The sequence below is a fragment of the Schistocerca piceifrons genome, chromosome 4 (genome assembly GCF_021461385.2).
Source record: "Schistocerca piceifrons isolate TAMUIC-IGC-003096 chromosome 4, iqSchPice1.1, whole genome shotgun sequence".
NCBI lineage: Eukaryota > Metazoa > Arthropoda > Insecta > Orthoptera > Acrididae > Schistocerca > Schistocerca piceifrons.
Genome location: NC_060141.1, coordinates 307,216,778 through 307,234,113, shown reverse-complemented (window position 1 = coordinate 307,234,113; position 17,336 = coordinate 307,216,778).

Genomic DNA, 17,336 nt, shown 5'->3' with positions numbered 1-17,336 from the left:
AGGCTATAGCGAGAGACGGGTCACGTACAATATGTATAACAGCCAAGAGGAAAATGTAAGAGTGGACGACCAAGAACGAAGTGCTCGGATAAAAAGGATGTAGGACAAGGCTGTAGCCTTTCGCCCCTACCGTTCAATCTGTACATCGAGGAAGCAATGATGTAAATAAAAAGAAAGGTTCAGGAGTGGAACTTAAGTTCAAGAAGAAAGGATATCAATGATACGAGTCGCTGATGACATTGCTATCCTGAGTGAAAGTGAAGAAGAATGACATGGTCTGCTAAACGGAATGAACACTCTAATGAGTACAGATTATGGACTGAGAGTAAATCGAGGAAAGACGGAGGTAATGAGAAGTAGTAGAAATGAGAACAGCGATAAACTTAACATCAGGATTGATGGTCACGAAGTAGATGAAGTTAAGGAATTCTGCTACCTAGGCAGCAAAATAATCAATGACGGACGGACCAAGGAGGACATCAAAAGCAGACTGGCAATGGCAAAAAGGGCATTCCTGGCCAATAGAAGTCTACTAATATCAAATATCGGCCTTAATTTGAGGAAGAAATTTCTGAGAATGTACGTTTGGAGTACAGCATTGTATGATACTGAAACATGGACTGGGGGAAAACCGGAACGGAAGAGAATCGAAGCATTTGAGACGTGGTGCTACAGATGAATGTTGAAAGTTAGGTGGGCTGGTAAAGTAAGGAATGAGGAGGCTCTGCGTAGAATTGGAGAGGAAAGGAAGATGTGGAAAACACTGATAAGGAGAAGGGACAGGATTATAGGATAATCTGTTAAGACATCAGGGAATGACTTCCATGGTAGTAGAGGGAGGTGTGGAAGTCAGAGATTGGAATACATCCAGCAAATAATTGAGGACGTGGGTTGCAAGTGCTACTCTGAGATGAAGAGGATGTCACAGGAGAGAAATTCGCGGCGGGCGCATCAAACCAGTCAGAAGACCGATGAAAAAAAAAAAAAAACTCTAGGACCTATCTCTAGCGTTAGTTCATGTCTCTTCAGCACGCATCCTATCTTGCAGGTTGTTGCTCCACAGTATGGAATGAATACAGCTAGCTTGGCTTCCTCCGCGGATTCACGAGGCATCTTTCGTCGGTGGTGCTTAAAGCTTTAGCAATTTTTCTCTTGCTGTAATAATTTTCTCCGAACGCGGGCTTTTGAAATGCTGAAATTCAGATCCTAGATGGTCGTCGTCAAAAATAATCTTTGCTCTGTGTACTAACGTGTTCAGTGCCGCTTTCTTGTGTACCGGGTGGAGAAAACTTTTGACGTTTAATTATCGGTCAGTGTGCGCAGATTTCCTGTACACTGAATGACAGTGGCTGAATATTGCCTAGAAAAGGGTCATAAAAAGAAAATAAATAAGAGTTTTGCTTCAAACAACATCACACTGGGACTCTGTTACCAAAGAAGCGACCGAAATTAGAATAAACAGAAACAGTTTTAACAGAGACTAAGGGTATACACGTAGCAGGGCATGAGGCGGACATTGTACATCCAGCGAAAACAATGATATAGGGCCGACGCATTTAGGGACGCGGGAGCGGCAGTTTCAAAGGTGGCGCCGACCACTCGTGCCATATGACGTCACTCGCTCCCGCAGATGGACGGAGCCGCCAGTAGTTGTCCAAGGTTCCAGACGCTGCCATTACGTTTATATAAGCAGAACACCGTGCCAGCCTTGGCAGCCAATGAGTTCAACTCCTGGTGACTAATGGCGGACGCATCTACCGAAAGTTCGAGTGTTTTATTCGAAATGACGCGGCTTGTAAACTGAGAAGATTTTATTGATTTATGAAAGACTCTGAGGATACATATGTACACTTCTGTGGCTGTAGATATCAGTAGGTTTTCCAGTCTGGGAGACCCCAAGGATTTAATAGCTGGATCGCAGTTTAAAGCTGAGCCTTTGGTGGAAGCCTTCAGAAAAAATATTGATTACTTATCCCACTATCAATCAGTCTAACCCAGCATGGAGATTAGTGGGGGAAAAAGTTTGTGCTGAGTGTATGTCAGTGGGCATTACATTCCTTTGGCTGAACATCAAGAAGACTTCAAACAGATAACAAATAGTCTTCTTCGTGACACCTCAGAGGTGTTGCTGGGTTTTCGACCAAAAGATTGTATAAGAGATTTTTCCCCACAATTCCGACCACCAGGAATCACTAATTTGAGAAGAATGGCGCATGATAGCCTAAAAAGGGTTGCATAAGCCAGAGAGGTGGAGAATGACTGTCACTTGGGATTCACAACCCATAGGCTGGGTTACCTCGTTTCAAAACACCAGCAGCTGTACTAGGGTTTGATTAAGAAATCATTCTGATAGTCTCTTCGAGGTGGCCAGGCTTGTGAATGCTAATGCTATGGACTGGGCAGTGTCTTAAACCAACACAATGACTGGCATATCTCACGTAATCTCATTTAAAACATTTTTGAAGAGATGACCTTGCCATGTAAATGTGGGAACATTTACGTTGTTGGACATAAAGCAAATACAGGGTGTACATAAAGTCCGGGATCACTTTCAATAATTTATTGCACAATAACTAAACATTGTACAGATGTCATGCATATCGCATTTTGAAGAGAAATTTTGAAAGTATTTTTTTATTTTATTTTTTTACGAACATACAATATGCAGACCATGAGTGACCCGGCAGACGTCAATATAGTAATCGAATTCTTGCCGTACCCGTCCAGCACGGCATCGTTAACTGTGGGAGTCGCTTCCCGTGTTCTCTCCCGCATCTCTGCTACATCACGTCGTAGGGACGGTACATACATCAGATCTTTAATGTGTCCCCACAGAAAAAAGCCACACGGAGTGAGATCTGGTGATCGGAGAGGCCATCTAATGAAACATCTGTCCCCTTCGGTAGCACGGCCGATCCATCGATGCGGCAGTTCCGTGTTCAGGTACCCACGAACTTCACGACTTCAGGACTTTCCATAGTGTCATTGCATTGGAGCCATCTCAAGTTCACGGGATTCACGACGCACCGATTTCCTTGGACTCCTTATGAATGTCTGTTGTGCGCGCTCCACATGCACTTCACTCACAAAGGGGCGTCCGCTTCTCGTTGCCGGGCACAAGCAACCCGTCGTAATGAATTTGTTGTGCCAGTGGTAAATGGCATTCCTTGTTGGTGGCTTCTCACCTTACTTGATTCTGAAAAGTCCTTGAAAGCTGTAGCATGCTTGTTTTTGTTGAACTCCAAGACACAGAAAGCTCGCTCCGCACCTGAACTCGCCATGTTTGCGACTAGCGTTGACTATCGGCAAATTACCAAACTACGCTGTGGCGGTATTCATAGAAAAAAAATTCAGGGTTTATCTTCAAAATTACATATGTATGATGTCTGTAGATTGTTTGGTTCTTGTGCAGTAAATAATTGAAAGTGTTTACAGACTTTACGTACACCCTGTAATCACTTTTCCTGTAAAACTAAGATACCGACCCAAAGTTGCTCTTATTAATAGCACTACTATTGTAACTATGTAGACTAAACCACATATTCTCAACTAAAAACCACCGGAAGAGGTATTCCATAATTTATGTGAACCGCCTAAGAAGAATGCTGAAATGCAGTCGTGTAAAGCCTGTGTCTGGATTCCTTCCCCATGCTTTCCCTTCCCATCAACTCGCCTGTCTCCCGTGATGTTAACATTGACCGGACAACAAACGTTAGTCATCTTTCTTCGTTGAAATAACCATCAGAAAAATCATTAGTTGCTAACATAATAAGCAACATGTTTTTGAGTTCCCTTAAAAATACGTAGGACATCTGGAATGTCATATAATGATATGATTATCAACATATGTTCGTTGGAAACCCATCTACATGTTAAGGATCTACTGTGTAAAACTGTCTAGTCCAGTTTCCCGCTGGGTGAAAAACAATTCACTACGACTACGGCAGTTTATATGTAACAAGCTACCTAATATAACAGTAAAGCTAGTACTATTATTCCACTGTCAGTCAGCAACCTGTTTCATTACTGCAGCACTTTTTAGAATTGAGCATTGTTATCATATCACATAATTTGTTACTAACTTACTGTCATCCCTTCACCCTTCAGACCTGGGACAGTGCTACATACTGTTTCACAAGTTCATTCTCATTGCACAGATAGTTTCCTATTTAAACTATTATTCATTTAGTGCCCTCCATACATTGTACCTTGTACATCGAAAAGGAAAGCAAGTACTTAGCAACTTTATTTCCAGTCCCACAAATCCTAAAATTAATTGCAGTTGTTTGAAAGAAATTAATTTATGCGCTGACGGATTTTTTAAAATATCAGAGAAAAACTAAATTTCATTCACTAAGTGTTTGTTACCGGTTTTCATGTGAAATTTTCGATATGTATTTATATTGAAATTATGCCCAACATTTGGACACACAAGTAATAATGTGATTTTAAACTGTCAGTTATTTACATAATTTCTTTTTATTATTATTTTGGACAGTGCATAAGTATATTATATTCCACAAAAAATGCATCATCTCATTTTTATTTATTTCATTTTGAAACAAGGGCACACGAAACAGAAAATGGTCTTGGAGGCAACTGTTTGTTTTTCTCTCATTTGACGTACTGAAGTCATAATGAATGACATGTCTGCTTCATAAATTATGAAACTATTACGTAAGTAAAATTGGAGGAGGATTTATTATTCAGAAGTTTGGGATGTGTAACCAGGTTAACAGAACGAAATTATTTCTGTGAAATATACGTTACAGAAAGAAAAATTCATAAAAGTTGTAATGCATACAAAACTACCATATCTCCAGTTTTAGACTGTAATTAGAAATTAATTTTAAAAATAGAAACTATAATTTATTGTTTTTAAACTGTAATTATCAAACATGCACACTTTTATAGAAATTCGCTTTTGATTGGGTAACTATTGTAATCTGGTAAATTTACTTTTCTTGAGCATCTTGGCACGTATGAAGAAGTTATATACACGCAAAACCGTGCCAATTGCACTTTTTCCTGATTTTACATTGCAATTGGATGTTAGGTTATGTATGTGTGTCACTCAGGATTTAGACACATCATCTGTATTTCATTTGTCTGCGTGATATAAGCATGATATCCGTTTATCAATTCTATATTCTGTGATGTTTTTCAGAAACCATACTTGGAGAAAATTAAATGTCGTCAGGTGAATTGCTGATAAATGGTGTTTTATTTATTACATACAAAATACATGGCCCTCCCTTACATAAAGCAGCCTAAACAGGTTCTGCAAACGATCTTCCAGTCACCATGAGAAAGACATGCACAAATCATTTTTGATATATGTAGATGTCATTTTCTACAGCGAATCATAACTCGCACAGTATTTATGCTAAAAGGCAATTGAAAATCATCCATATTTTAAATTTTATGCAATATAGCTACATAACGATATTTGGAGGTTGTGCAGAACAAGACATCGTGAAATATGTGGCTCATTTGGTAAATGATTCTGCAGATTTTATGTTATCCAGATTTAGAAACTGATTTATGTTTCTTACATACGTTAATTAACAAATTCTCCCTTAAAGGCAGAATTTACTAGTAATATCAAATAAAGGGGTCAGTTGGATCAGGGCTGTAGCTATGTAATAACAGGAAATACCAATCAATTTCATTTACAGAAAATTTGTCTAGCCCAGACCACAGCTAAACTGTTTGCAATTAGAAAGCTGTTCTAAAACAGTCAGCATCTCTCTGTCGCAAGATTAAAAAGGAAACATTAATATTCCCTTAGTATTAATCATTAGCTAAGGATCACTTTCCTGGGTTTCAGATATTACTTCGAGACAAACACAGTATGGTCTACCAGACTTTTACTTGGGTGCTGTAATGACTTTCATTGCCATAAAATGCATGACTAACATGTTGATGCATCGAGTCACTGCATTTGGGGGTCAGCAGTTAGCATGAATAATGTGCAGACAGCCCAGTCTCCCAGGAAATATTGAAGTATCTCACATGAGGCCTAGAAGTTAAGTACCTGCAGTAGGTATACAACTCTCCATTGGCATTCTGTAAAATTTTCTCTATGCATCTGATTCTACACCTAGATTGTTTGTCTCATCGATAAAATTATTTGTTAAGTTACTTTCAGTGCTGTTGTACGACACCTTCATTTTCCACGCTAAAAAAAGTAAAAAAAAAGTACAGTTGCCAAACATCTTCGTCTAGAAGGATTCCTGTGTTTAGTTATCAATATCTGCAAAATTTATTTTACCCTTGAGTCATTAGTTCTGCATCTTTGTACGTACTATTATATTGGTCTACAAGTGAAAACACACACTGGTTGCCTGTCCAGTTTCTCGAGAGCACAATTGCTGGGCTAAGTGGTTGCCTGGGACAGAATTTTCAAACAAAAAGCTTTTTATCATTGTTTGGATTTGGGCTGAGTCCCACGCAGAGAAAATTACCAAGCTGAATGTCGTACATTTTTGATGAGGTGAGTACTATTTTAGAGTGTGATGCAATATGAGTTAAGAAAACAGACATATATGCAGAATAGTGATGCGATAGTTCTGTGGACATCATCAAGCAAAGCTCAGATGTTTATAGTGAGTACAGTACTTCATTCTCAGAACATATATCAGAAGTGTTTCACTCCCAAGCACATATTCATCTCTAGTATCACAGGAGGAGACTGCGAGTTCAAATTTCCAGGTGGAATTGGGAAAATACAGAGGATTATCGATATTCCTCGAAAGTGATATCGGTGTACACCATCGACTTGCAGGTAGTCGGAATATCAGTTAATCAATATTTAACATTTAATATATAAAGCGATATTGTTTTCTCTGTCTTTCTTTGATTCTTAGCCTCCATAGTTCTCATCAGCAGATTTCTTGACTATTCCAACTACTACCAATGTTTGCAATCTGACAGTAAATGCCTTACAACGAACTTAATTTAATTTTATATTCTATAATATAAACGAGCACCGGTTTTTAAGATGAATGTTTCTATACTGAAGATTCATGAAAGCCTGTTACTTCCTTGTGTCTCTTCTGCCATGGCAAATGATAGGCACAAGATGCAAAATGCACACATTTAGTGACAGAACTGTACGAGAATAGTGGAAATTATCACTCCCTGCTACCAACTATGAGGCAGAATTTGCGCTTCCCTTACCCCTTGATCTGCCGGATCTAGAAAAGATAGACAGACTATAAAAGTAAAGTACACTCAGAACAAAAATCAGATACTGTACTGCACTGGCGTTTAATGGAAACTGGACTCTGTTGTCTCAGATGTTTATAGTGAGTACAGTACTTCATTCTCAGAACATATATCATAAGTGTTTCACTCCCAAGAAGCCGAGACTTCCCTATCATCCGCCATTTCCTTTCTGCTGACTCGCCATTTGTCAGGCACGTCTGGCACGAACGATATTCCCAAGAATTAAGAACTGAACAACTCAGTGTAGCATATCACACAACGTATGCCATCTATTGACGATATGACGAAGCCATTCAAGTAGTACCTAGAACATACACCGACGAATGATACAACCTGGCGCCCTTCTACCAGCTGTCTTTAGTTGTTGACGTGTTCTGCAATTGTGAGCCAGTTATCGGGACGGGACGTACTGTATGCAGTTGAAGAGTGTCAGTGTAGAGTGGGATGCGGTCCCCACACTTTTACATGAATGCCTGCGATTGTGAGCGAAAAGTGTTAACGCTTTTATAACAGTGTTTGGTTTGGCTTCAAGTTGATTTGCGTTTCCAGAACACTTATGTCAGCAGTCTTGAAATTTTTTTCTAAACAAGGCAACAACGAACCTGTTTCTTGCAACATGTGTGGTAAAACTTATAAAACTGGTGATAATACAACCAACTTGGCTACTCATCTCACACTTAAACATCATTTTACCCACTTGCAATTGTTAAAAAGCAAAATCAGTGTTGTCAGTGCCAACTCCATCAACATCTGCAAACAGGCAAATGACTTCTGGTGAAGATGATGTCACTCATGCAACTTTAGATGTTTCAGTGATAGTTCACATAGACGATTCTGCTGTTGAAAATGTAAGCTTTATGTAATGCTGATACAAAATTGACATTAATGGGTTATATTCTTTACAACCCAAATTTTCATAATGAAAATATTATTTTACATTCTTGTGCATATCGAAATACATTGTTATCTTCAGACACGCAGTACTAATATATTTGTGAATTTCACACTATGTAAAAAAATCGTTTCAAATTTCGTTCCCTCCCACTTCACACGTGAAGATCGTAATAATAATAATGAGGCTTTCGAAGTGACAATGGCTATTTGCTATTATTATTGTATTTATGAACTGTTAGGCTATGAATCAACTTCTACCTGTATCTGATTGTTTATAGGCTATAATGTGCAGTAATCATGATTCACACGTCACAGCCAAATCTGAGGCAGAGATTACCCCTAAGAGATTGTTTTGAGAGCCATAAAAGCTTTGAAGGTCAATTGAGAGTGCCGTACATTGATTTTAAACCTTCATTTGTCGAAGATAATTATCTTTTATTCATAATTAAAATTGATTTGTAACAAAAAATTATCTGAACAAATTAGGGTAGTAAGGTTTCTATTTTATTTTATTATCATTGGACTAAAATTAACAAATCATAGTGGCAAATAGTAAATTTTAGTGAGACTTATGCCAAGCTTTAAAATTATCGATGCTTTTAATATCAGTAATTTGTGTTTATAATATTTTTATTCAGTACTGATTTTAATTTTTCAGAATGTCGAAAAGTCATTGCGACATTGCAAAAGCCTTGATCTACATGATTTATAAAGGTGATTTGCCATTTTCATGTGTGGAAAAAGTTGGAAAGAAAAAAATTGTGGACACAGCTTGTCCCCTCTATAAAATGCCTTACGGAAGAAAGGTTTGTGAATTACGTTTTCCTTATTTCACTTTACTATCATGCCTATTGTAACGTATAATAACTTATGTGACTATTTTGTAATTAATATTTATATTTATTTGTGAATTGTAGATGACTCAGTTAGTAGAACAGAGATATAATACAACATAGGACATTCTTTTTTTTTTAAAAAAAAAAAAAAAACTTATTGAAGCAAAGTTTCTTTTACAAGTGACATACTGACAGTCACCAACTCCGGAAGTAATTTCTTGGTATTCACAGTTCACTTGCTTGACATCGGTAGCTCTTCTGTACATCAAAATATAAATCTGTGTGCAGACATACTGTCTCAGGAAAGTTTTGTTTAAGAAATAGGTACTTTCTAAATTGTTATATCAAGTATATCAAGAGAACTAGGTATGAACAAAAAGAATATTTATATCGTAATTGTACCGAATACTCTTTCATGATGGCCAATATGTTTCAGACACACCAGGACAGTACATCAAAGATCGCTGGGAGGAAATTATAGAACACTTTGGCATTTTTTTAGAGTCATCAGTCTTCTGCCTGGTTTGATGCGGCCCCCCATGATTTCCTCTCCTGTACTAACCTCTTCATCTCAGAGTAGAACTTGCAACCCACGTCCTCAATTATTTGCTAGATGTATTCCGATCTCCGTCTTAATCTACAGTTTTACAGTTTACAGATCACTCTAGTACCATGGAGGTCATTCCCTGATGTCTTAACAGATGTCCTACAATCCTGTCCCTTCTCTTTGGCAGTGTTTTCTACATATTACTTTTCTCTCCGATTCTCCACAGAACGTCCACATCCCTTACCTTAACAGTCCACCTAATTTTCAACATTCGTCTGTAACACCACATCACAAATGCTTCGATTCTCTTCTGTTCCAGTTTTACCACAGTCCATGTTTCACTACCACACATGCTGTATTTCAGACGTAGATTTTCAGAAATTTCTTCCCCAAGTTTAGGGCTATGTTTGATACTAGTGGACTTCTCTTGACCTGAAATGCCCTTTTTGTCAGTGCTAGTCTGCTTTCAATGTCCTTCTTGTTCCACTGTCGGTGTTTATTTTGCTGCCTAGGTAGCAGAATTCCATAACTTCACCTACTTCGTGACCATCAATCCCAATGTGAAGTTTCTCGCTGTTCTCGTTTCTGCTTCCTCTTATTGCTTTTGCCCTACTTCGATTTACTCTCAATCCATCTTCTGTAATTATACTGTTTATTCGATTCAGCATATGATGTAATTTTTCTTCACTTTCTCTCAGAATAGCAATGCCATCAGCGAATCGCATCCTTGATATACTTTCATCTTAAATTCTAATTCTACTCTTGAACCTTTCTTTTATTTCCATCAATGCTTCTTTGATGTTCAGATTGAACAGTAGGAGCGAAAGACTACAGCCCTATCTTACACCATTACTATCGGAGCACTTCGTTCTTGGTCATCCACTCTTATTATTTTGTATAGTCTCTTGTACATATTGTATATGGCCCGTCTCTCTCTATAGTTTAAAAAACTAAACTCTGCCCGAAAAGACCATGAAGGCCAAACGGTACCGACCGCTTGTCGTGTCATCCTCAACCCACATGTTTCACTGGATGCGGATATGGAGGGGCATGTGGGCAGCACACAGCTCTCCCGGCCGTATGTCGGTTTACGGGACCGGAGCCGCTACTTCTCCATTAAAAAAAAAATCAAATGTGTATGAAATCTTTTGGGACTTAACTGCTACGGTCATCAGTCCCGAAGCTTACACACTACTTAACCGAAATCATTCTAAGGACAAACACACACTCCCATGCCCGAGGGAGGACTCTAACCTTCGCCGGGCCAGCCGCACAGTCCATGACTGCAGCGCCTAAGACCGCTCGGCTAATCCCGCGCAGCTTCTCAATCAAGTAGCTCCTCACAAGGGCTGAGTGCACCCCGCTTGCCAACAGCGCTCGGCAGACCTGATGGTCACCCAGCCAAGTGCTATCCCAGCCAGACAGCGCTAAACTTCGGTGAACTGACGGGAACTAGTGTTACCAATGCGACAAGGCAGTTGGTTCTCCCTATAGATTACCCCTATTTTTCTCAGAATTTCGAATTTCTAGTACCATTTGGCATTGTGGAAAGCTTTTTCCAGATCGGCAAATCCTATGAACGTGTCTTGCTTTTTCTTTAATTTTGCTTCGATTATCAACTGCAACGTCAGAATTGCCTCTCTGGTGTCTTTACCTTTTCTAAAGCCAAACTGATGGTCATCTAACACATCCTCCATTTTATTTACCACTCTCCTGTCTATTATTGTTGTAAGCAACTTGGATGCATGAGCTGTTAAGCTGATTGTACGATAAAACTCGCACTAGTCAGTTTTTGCAGTCTTCGGAGTTGTGTATATGATATTTTTGCGAAAGTCAGATGGTATATCACCAGACTCATACTCTATAGATACCAAGGTGAACAGTCGTTTTGTTGGCGCTTCCTGCAATGATTTTAGAAATTCTGATGGAATGTTATCAATCCCTTCTGTCGTATTTGATCTTAAGTCCTTCAAAGTTCTCTTAAATTCTGATTCTAATACTGAATCCACAATCTCTTCTAAATAGACTCAGTTCCTTCTTCTATCACATCAGACAAGTCTCCCCCCTCATAAAGGCCTTCAATGTATGCTTTCCATCTATCCGCTCTATCCTGTGCATTTAACAGTGGAATTCCCGTTGCACGCTTTATGTTTGCATCTTTACTTTTATTTTCACCAAAGGCTGATTTGACTTTCATATATGCTGAGCGTCATTCCGACGATTGTTTCTTTTTCGATTTCTTCGCATTTTTCATGGAGCCATTTCGTCTTAGCTTCCCTGCACTTACTACGTATTTCATACCTCAGCAACTTGTATTTCTGTACTCTTGAATTTCCCTGAATGCTATTGTATTTCCTTGTTCCGTTGATCAACTGAAGTATTTCCTCTGCTCTCCATGGTTTCTTCGTAGTTACCTTCTTTGTACCTATGTTTTCCTTTCCAACTTCTGTGATTGCCCTTTCTAGGGCAGTCCATTGTTCTGCAACTGTTCTGCCCGCTGAGCTAATCCTTACTGCTGTATCTATTGCCTTAGTGTACTTCAAGCATTTCTCGTCTTTCCTTAGTACTTCCTTATCTGACTTCTTTGCATATTGATTCTTCCTGACTAATCTCTTAAACTTCAACCCACTCTTTGGCATAGACAAAAATAAAATTGTGTGTATTAAAAATGAGTGCAGTACAAATGTAATGCCAGGGTCACGATTGTTCTTAGAAGGTGTGATGCCGATACCCTGTATGGCACACCTACTGAATTTAGTAGTGGATGGTGCACTGAACTAGAATAATAGGTTTTATATGCTTCGAGATCAGGTCAATACCACTGTGACATATTTTAAGCAATCAGCTAATGATATGTACTTGCTAAGATCTGACCAAAGGCATCTGGAAAGAAAAAGAAGGCCAGGTGTTGACTTTAATACAAGTTGTCAGTACAAGATGGAACTCGTGCTTTGACATGCTAGAAAGATTCATGAGAATATCAGCAACTGTGACCAAAATCTTGGCTACAAAAAAAATCAATCAAATAAGGAATACACCTGATATGGTTGCATCGTAGCTCTTAATGTGATAAGAGATCTGTTTGACTTTCTTGACTCTTTGAACCATGCCACTGAGGAGATTAGTGGTGCTGAAGACATGACTGCAAGCTTCTGCATTCCTATAACAGAACTACTTCGGCAAAAAATGGAGCATGCAAGTCCTTCTACTGATTTAGGAGTATCTTTAAAAAAAACTATCTACTTGCGTGAGTATTAGACAGACTACTTCCTTTAGAGAAATACTTTTCTTGCCATAGCAGCAGTTCTGGGTCCTCAGTTCAAGGGCATTCGCTTTGATTTTTCCCTTGCTGTATCAGCTGCAATAGTCGAAATAACTAAGAAAATTTGTTTTGGACTGGCTAGTTGTCACCTGAACAACGAGCTTCCGATGTAACACAAGAAGATTCCGACAAGCCTTCAATTTGGTCACGGCATGAAAAACTGTTGACTGAGAGCTCAGTCACACAAGAAATTCCAAGCCCTGATTCTCTTCCAAACGAGCTAAAACAATACCTCGATCTACCGCATTAAGGACAGAACTGTAACCCTGCAAATTTCCGGGTTGATAGCCATCATTTTACACCTGCTTTGTCAGAAATTAATAAGAAATATTTAATACGCTAAGTCTCTTCTATTTCATCCGAAAGAGTGGCTTTCTTGGTAAACTTGCTTGTTCCAGATAACAGAAGCAGACTTACAGGAGAACACATTATTGGTGATGATTATTAGTTTCATTAACTAAAAATGTTTTGTAAATAAGTGATTTTATAGTACATTTTATGTCTTTTATTGGTTAATCTTGGCTATAATAAAGTTTTCGTAAATTTTTAAACGTTTGTTAATCATTTCTGTGACTTCGAACATTTTTAAAACTTCCTGTAGACATTAAAAATGTAGTCCGATATATCGAAATATCAATTTTTTGAGTCTGTAATATCGCTATCCCTTAAGCTTATCGATTCGAAGTACATAGATATTTTTAAAAATTTGCCAATTTTTATTTCTAGCTGATGGGTAGAAGAAGTACAGGTGACAAAGATTTGTGTTTGTCCTTTAAAAAGACCTATTTCAAAAGTATTAGTGAATTTTTAGAGCATTTCCTTGGAACTTATCAGTGAATTAACTTATTACCACTACCATAAATATTTTCTCTCGTGCAAAACTCCAGATAATTTTTGATGCTGACTTCATTATTTAAGAAACTATTCCTCACAGTTGTTATTTCACGCCGGCCGGGGTGGCCGAGCGGTTCTAGGCGCTACAGTCTGGAACCGCGTGACCGGTACGATCGCAGGTTCGAATCCCGCTTCCGGCATGGATGTGTGTGATGTCCTTAGTTTAGTTAGGTTTAAGTAGTTCTAACTTCTAGGGGACTGATGACCTCGAAAGTTAAGTCGCATAGTGCTCACAACCATTTGAACCATTTTGTTATTTCACATTCAGGAATATTATGTGTTTACACTTGCCACTACACTGCTCTCAGGTAGGAAAATCTGATGTGGACTGCTAAGGCAGCCAGTCCACAGTGACGGGTAGCCGAAAGAAAGGCACGCGTACACACACGCCGACTGGCGTGAAGTCTGGAACAGGCTAACTATTGAATGCTAATAAGAAAAGTATGCAGCTCCTCGAATACTTAACTTTATTCTTTGTTGGTTTACAACGTTCTTCTTGAGACATTTATACGATAACTAACAAAACTATGTAAGGCTAATGGCGCCTTGCTAGGTCGTAGCCATGGACTTAGCAGAAGGCTATTCTAACTGTCTCTCGGCAAATGAGAGCAAAGGCTTCGTCCGTATAGTCGCTAGCAATGTCGTCCGTACAACTGGGGGGAGTGCTCGTCCGTATCTCGAGACCTACCTTGTGGTGGCGCTCGGTCTGCGATCACACAGTGGCGACACGCGGGTCCGACATGTACTAAATGGACCGCGGCCGATTTAAGCTACCACCTAGCAAGTGTGGTGTCTGGCTGTGACACCACATAATCCACCGACCTAAGCGATTTTGACAAAGGCCGGATTGTTTCGGCAGGATGTCTGGAAACTAGCATCTCAGAAACATCGAAGGCGATCGGCTGTTGGCTTATTACTGTAGTGAGTTTCTACAGAAAGTGGTTGGAGGACGGAGAAAAAAACCAACAGGCAATAATGTGTTGGAAGTAGACGCCACATTGCAGGAGGTATGGTCGGAGGCTTACGCACTGTGTAAAACAGGATAGGAAGCGATTTTTGACAGATCTGACGGAAGAGTTTGTTGCTGGTGTAGGCACAAGTGTTTCGAAGCACACAGTTCAATGCATATTGTTGATTATGGGGCTCCGCAGCATACGACCCCTACGTGTTTCCATATTGACGCAGCGACATCGTCAGTTACGACTGCAGTGAGGACGGGTCATTGAGATTGGACCTTGAATCAAGGGGAAAATGACGCCTCCTCGGATGAACCATGTTTGTTGTTACACCAGGTCAATTGTCGTGTCCGGATACGCCGTCATCTGGCGTTCGAAACATGGACCATGCCTCGGACGCAGGGCTATGTGGGCTCTATTGCGCTGTGAGGGGAAATTAATCTGAGTGACCAAGGGACCTTCGTTAGTAATCGAAGGTACCATGCCAGCTGTGGACTACGTATGCATTGCCGCAGACCACCTGCATCCCTTCATACTCGATGTCTTCCCCGAAGGCGATGGTGTCTTCCAGCAGAATGAATATCCATGTCGTATGTTCGGAACTGTGTTACAGTCGTTTGAGGGACGCGATATGAACTCACATGGGACATGTTGGCCTCCAAATTCGTCTGATCTGCTCCTGATGGAACACATCTGAGAGGCTATAGGAAGCCATCTCTGCCCCAACAAACCACCGGCCATTAATTTTAAAAACTGTGTAGAAATCTGGCGCCACATACTTCCAGAAACCTACCAAGGGCTTGTTGAATCCATGCCACGCAGAATCGCTAAGTTCTTAAGGTGGACCAACAATCAATTAAGCTGATGGCCATAACGTGTTTGAACACCAGTGTGTATTCTTTCTCGCAGAAGAAGACGCAGAAGAGAGAGAGAGAGAGAGAGAGAGAGAGAGAGAGAGAGAGAGAGAGAGAGAGAGGTGGAGGGAAAGAGAGGCCAGGGAGTGTATTTCTCCTATCTTAGATTGAATGTAAGTAAAGAACGTCCGACTGCTCCCATTACGTAGGTTTGTAAGGTATTATGACAAAGCAGCTAATAAATATTGGTATCCCTCTCTCAAAACTATTGCATTAGACGGTTCATAATTCAGTCGGGTTAGAGGAAAAATAATAATTGGCAATCTTAGGAAAAAAAAAACCTAGCACATATTGCAACATGACTGAAACTTACCGAAAGGAACAGCTTGAATTTCTGTATTGTCTCTCAAACTTTCAATACACACTGACAGGTAACAACAATGGCGCCAGTTCACACTTAGTGTTCTAACAACGCACTTCTGCGTTGCATATCTGACGTAACAAATTCTCATTGTTCCTGAACACACTCGTTAATCTTGTACATTCTTCTTTTCAACCATATATTCCTTTTTTCCTAGATTATTAGCTGGTGCAATCTCCTTAAATTTCCTTACCCCAGGACTTACTATGTCACAAAAAACGACTGTTTTGTACATCTGTAAATACTTTTTATATCTGCCAGTACCATTACTGTTTTTGTTGTTACTATTGTTATTAATAATCACTAATAGTAGTGCAAGAACTGCTAGTGTTAACTTTGTTAGTTCATAGTGAGTATTATTTACTCACATCGTTACTTCAGACACTGAAGTCATTTTAATACTGTCTTACGAAAATTGTTGTTTCGCAGGAGATATGATGCAAGAAAGGAACTGTATGTTTGAGACCGTGCTCCTATGTAAGACAGGACCTGATTGTTCTAATCATATCATGTTAAATACATAAATAAAATAAAAATGAAACAAGTAAAGGAATGAGTTTGACGATGACGTACCTTAAGACATTTTCAAGGAAACTGGATTCTTACTGTTTTCTCTTACACTGACAACTTAGAAATAGCACGGAGTATTAATTTTCATGTTTTTAAAATTTGATTGTAGCGTTGGTGAGTTGCAATTTGAGAATTATTTTAAGGACGATCTGCTTCAGACTGACCAACCTGCTGACACGTAAAACAAATAGAAGAAAATAATGTTGTATCGATTTGTCTTCTTAGTGATGCAAAAAGCATTTTGACGCTCCACTGCTGTTAAGGTCTTTGGAGACAGGATACCAACTATGACTGGAAAAGAATGAGAAAGGAAGTTGACAGCGGCCGAGTTTATCCAACTATCCTGCCATTCCTCTGAAGTGATGTGGGTAAACGCCACGGAACATAAACCGTAACGGCTGGATGGGGATTGCAACCGGTATTTGGCTACCGAGGGAGAAGAACTGATGATGTAGTATTCTTGATCACCAAAGCACGGACCTGTACACCAGCTTGCATCCCAAATCTTTCCAGAGAATCTCACGTAGCAGCAACGTTATAGAAGTGGCGTCATTGATACCGTCGATGACATCCGTCAGGAACACAGTCATAACGCCAAAACACTTTCATCACAGATGCATAAATTATAGTAACACTTTAAAATTTCATGGGCGCATTTCAGAGAGCGGACAAGGGCCCTCGTCGAGATGAAAGCCGTCTACGCCCTGGATGATGATACTGATGACCTGAGGAACTGCCGCAACGCATTCAGTGGAGAATTCTGGTAATTCTGTCTTCTATGAAACCTGCTATAAATTTAACCGACTTATAGA